Source organism: Mandrillus leucophaeus, unplaced genomic scaffold (genome assembly GCF_000951045.1).
Source record: "Mandrillus leucophaeus isolate KB7577 unplaced genomic scaffold, Mleu.le_1.0 Scaffold1005, whole genome shotgun sequence".
Classification (NCBI taxonomy): Eukaryota; Metazoa; Chordata; class Mammalia; order Primates; family Cercopithecidae; genus Mandrillus; species Mandrillus leucophaeus.
Genome location: NW_012098155.1, coordinates 335,763 through 340,694, shown reverse-complemented (window position 1 = coordinate 340,694; position 4,932 = coordinate 335,763). Strand labels below are relative to the sequence as shown.

The 4,932-nt window shown below is 38.9% G+C and overlaps 1 protein-coding gene across 2 annotated transcripts in view; it reads right to left on the bottom strand.

Moving 5' to 3' along the window:
• Positions 1–4,932, bottom strand: part of LOC105534952 (dynein heavy chain 14, axonemal-like) — a 94,110-nt gene that overhangs the window by 4,646 nt on the left and 84,532 nt on the right. The window lies entirely within an intron of this gene.

Sequence of the window (4,932 nt, the reverse complement as noted above, 5' to 3'; positions counted from 1 at the left end):
CTTTATTTCTGGGTTCTCTACTTTGTTCCATTGGTCTACCTGTCTGTTTTTGTACCCTTACCATGCTGTTTGGTTATCGTAGCCTTGTATAGTTTGAAGTTGGGTAGCGTGATGCCTCCAGCTTTGCTCTTTTTGCTTTGGATTGCTTTAGCAATTCAGGTTCTTCGGTTCAACATGAATTTTAGAATAGTTTTTTTTTTTGAATTGTGAAAAATGATGTTGGTAATTTGATAGGAATAGGATTAAATCTATAAATTGTTTTGGGCAGTATGGCCATTCTAACAATATTGATTCTTCCTATTCACGAGCATGGAATGTTTTTCCATTTGTTTGTGTCATCTCTAATTTCTATCAACAGTGCTTTGTAATTCTCATTGTAGATACCTATCATCACCTTGGTTAAATGTTAGATATTTTATTCTTATTGTGGCTATTGTGAATGGCATTGATTTGGCTCTCAGTTTGGATGTTTTTGGTGTATAGAAATGTTACTGATTTTTGTACATTGATTTTATATCCTGAAACTTTCCTAAAGTTGTTTTATCAGATGTAGGAGCTCTTGGACAGAAACTATGTAAGGTTTCCTAGATAATCATACAGTCTACAAACAGATAGTTTGACCTCTTCCTATCTGAATGTGTTATGTTTCTTTCTCTTGCATAATTGCTCTGGCTAGAATTTCCAATACTGTGTTTAACAGGAGTGGTAAGAATTGGCATCCTTCTCTCGTTCCAGTTATCAGTGGGAATGGTTCCAGTTTTTGCCTGTTCACTATGATGTTCACTGTGTGCTTGCCATATATGGCTCTGATTATTCTGAGGTTTGTGGCTTCAATGCCTAGCTTGTTGAGAGTTTTTAACATGCAGGGATGTTGAATTTTATCAAAAGTATTTCCTGCATCTGTTGAGATGATCATGTGGCATTTGTTTTTAATTCTGATTACATAATAAATCACACTTATTGATTTGCATATGTTAAACCAACCTTGCATTCCAGGAATAAAGCCTACTTCTCCATGGTGAATTAACTTTTTGAGGTGCTGCTCGCTCAATTCAGTTTGCTGTACTAAGTTGATAATTTGTGCATCTATGTTCATTAGGGATATTGGCCTGAATTTTTCTTTTTTTGTTGTGTCTCTGCCAGGTTTTGGTATCAGAATGATGCCGGCCTTATAAAATAAGTTACAGAGGAGTCCTTCCTCCTTGATTTTTGGAAATAATTTCAGTAGGATTGGTACTAGCTCTTATTTGCACCTTTGGTAGAATCAAATCCATCTGGTCCAGGGCTGTTATGGTTTTTAGGTGTTTTATTCCTGATTCAATTGGTCTGTTATTACTCTTTATTGGTCTGTTCAGGATTTCAATTTCTTCCTGGTTTAACCTCAGGAGACTATGTGTTTCCAGGAATTTACTCATTTCTTCTAGGTTTTCTAGTTTGTATATAGAGAGGTGTTCATAGCAGTCTGAGAATTTTTTTTTTTTTTTTTTGAGACAGAGCCTTGCTCACCCAGGCTGGATTCCAGTGGTGCGATCTTGGCTCACGGCAATCTCCACCTCCTGGTTTCAAGCGATTCTCCTGCCTCAGCCTCCTAAGTAGCTGAAACTACAGACATGTGCCACCACACCTGGCTAGTTTTTGTATTTTTACTAGAGATGAGGTTTCACCATGTTGGCCAGTCTGGTCTCAAACCCCTGACCTCAGGTGATCTGCCTGCCTCGCCCTCCCAAAGTGTTGGGATTACAGGCATGAGCCAACTTGCCCAGCTGAAATTTTTTTTAAATTTCTCTGGGGTCAGTTATGATGCCACCTTTGTCATTTCTGATTGGGTGTATTTGGGTCTTCTCTATTTTTTTCTTTATAAATCTAGCCACCAGGCTATTAAACTTGTTTAATCTTCTGAAGAACCAACTTTCAGTTTTGTTGATCTTTTGTATGGATTTTCATGCCTCAATTTTGTTCAGTTCTGCTCTGATTTTTGTAATTTCTTTTCTTCTGCTAGCTTTGGGGTTGGTTTTCTCTTGTTTTTCTGGTTCCTTGAAGTGCAATCATTAGAGTCTTAATTTGAGATCTTTCTAACTTCTTGATGTAGGTGTAGAGCACTATAAAGTTTCCTCTTAATCCTTCTTTAGTTGTTTCCTGAGTATTCTGGTATGTTGTGTCTGTTTTTAGTTTCAAAGAATTTTTTTAAATTTCTGCCTTAATTTCATTCTTTAACCAAAAGTCACACAGAAGCTTGTGCTTGAGTTGTGGTCCAACAGTGTGGTTGTTATGGTTTTGATTTTTGTGATTTTGTTGTGACTTGCTTTATGGACAACTATGTGGTCAGTCTTAGAGTATGTGCCATGTGCTGATGAGAAGAATGTATATTCTGTTGTTAGGCGTAGTGTTCTGTAGGTGCCTGTTAGATCCAATTGGTCAAGTACCAAGTTTAAGTCCTGAATAGTTTTGTAGTTTGCTGCCTCAACAATCTGTCTAATGCTGTCATTGGGGTGTTGAAGTCCTGCACTATTATTATGTGGTTGTCTAAAACTCTTCGTAGGACTCTCAGTACTTGTTTAATGAATCTAGGTGCTCCAATATTGGGTGTGCATATATTTAGAATAGTTAGGTCTTTTAGTACTGAACTTTTTATTGTTATGTAATGGCCTTCTTTGTCCTTCTTGATTATTGTTTGTTTAAAGTCTGTTTTAGCTGATATAACAAAAGCAACCTCTGTTCTTTTTTTGTTTTCCATTTGCCTGATAGGTCTTTCTCTAACCCTCTACTTTGAGTCTATGGGTGTCGTTACTTGTGAGATGGGTCTCTTGAAGACAGCAGACAGTTGGGTCTTGCTTCTTTATCCAATTTGCCACAGTTGGCCTTTAAAGTGGGGCATTTAGCCCATTTATATTCAAGGTCAATATTAACATGTGAGGATTTGATCTTGTTACTGTATTATTAGCTGGTTGTTATGCAGACCTAATTATACAGTTGTGTTATAATGTCAATGGCCTATGTACTTAAGTGTGTTTTTGTGGTTGCAGGGAATGTTCTTTCATTTCCATGTTTAGCACTCCCTTTAGGACCTCTTGTAAGGTAGGTCTAGTGGCAACAAATTTCCTTACCATTTGCTTCTCTGACAAGGATTTCACTTCTCCTTTGCTTATGAAGCTTAGTTTCGTGGGATATGACGTTTTTGGTTGGAATTTCTTTTCTTTAAGGATGTTGAAAATAGGCCTCCAATCTCTGTAGACTTGTAAGGTTTCTGCTAAAAGGACTGCTGTTAGCCTGAAGGGGTTCACTTTGCAAGTGATCTGCCCCTTCTCTCTAACTGCCTTTAAGATTTCTTCTTTCATGCTGACTTTGGGGAATCTGATGATTATGTGTCTTGGGGATGATGAACTTGGGGATGATCAACTCCTTCATACAATAGTTCTCTGAATTTCTTGAATTTGCATCTTGACCTCTCTAGCAAGATTTCCAAATTGTCATGGACTATATCCTCAAATATGTTTTCCAAGTGGCTTGCTCTCCTCTTTCAGGAAAGTCAATCTGGTTAAGAACCTTTGCTGTTTGAGCTCTTTACAGAATCCCATATTTCTCAAATGTTTTGTTCATTTTTAAACTTCTTTTTTCTTTATTTTTCATTGCTTCAAGTGAGCAATCTTCCAGTTCTGAGATTCTTTCCTCAGCTTGGTCAAATGCCTCCAATTATATTTTGAAATTCTTGTAATGAATTTTTAATATCCCCAAGTTCAGTTTGGTTCTTTCTTAAAATGGTTAGGTTGTCCTTCAACTCTTGGATTGTTTTACTGTTTTCCTTGGATGTGGTTTTCACCTTCTCTTGTACCTCGATGAGCTTCCTTGCCATCCAGATTCTGAATTAAACACGTGACATTTCAGCAATTTCAACGTGTTTAAGAACCTTTCCTGGAGAGCCAGTGTGATTGTTTGGAGGTAAGAAGACACTCTGGCTTTTAGAGTTGCAGAGTCCTTACACTGTCTGTTTCTGATCTGTGAAGGCTCATATTCCTTTTTCCTTTGAAGTTGTTCTTTGGACTGGGCTTTGTTTTTGTGTTCTTCATTGCTCTCAAGGATTTGGCTGTGGTGCAAGTTGGGTAAAGTTGAAAGGCTTTGTTTCTGAATGTGTTCAGCAGGCCAACTCTCATTTCGACACTCCTGGGCAGCACACTTTAACCCTGGGTGGCTGGGACTGGGCCCATGGCTTTGTGCTCTGATCACTCAAGGGCAAGCTCCAGCTGGGCTGGAGAGGCCAAGGTGCTCCCAGACTGCAGGCAATAGCACTACACTAGAGGTTGCAGGGTAGCCATGGGTGGGAAACACTCCAATGTGGCAGTGGTGGAGTCATTAGTAACCATGCTCTGGTGGGAGGCAGTCAGCAAAAGTGTTCCAGTGGGGGAAGGATGGGCAACCCAGGTGGGAAGTTCTCTAGTAGGGGCACCAGGGGTGCCATGAGTGAACACATTCTGGCAGGAGGCTGCCAGCAAAAGTGTTCCAGTGGGGTAGCAGGGACCTCATGAGAGAGCACAATGGCAGTGGCTGCTGGCAACAGCAGCCCAGCAAAGTCTACAGTATTTTTATTAGCCTGATTAACATATATTGGAATTTAACTTTATGAACAACTTTCATTACAACTTTTACTACATGCTCACACTGTATTTAAACATTAGACAAAAATAAGACTATTTACATGTGCTGAAGCCTGTAAAGTTTGGTGTTTCACTTACAAGCACATGACTTAAGTTTTGGAAATCAAACAAGGAAGTATATACTAATAAATATCTGTGTGTTCCTCCATAAAAGGATCATCCTCCAACATAGTGAATGTCATCTTGAAAAACAAGAAACTATGTCACCTCAAAATGAAAACAATAATACTCTAGTGAGAACGCTACTGGGGGGCAGAGCAAGATGGCCGAATAGGAACAGCTC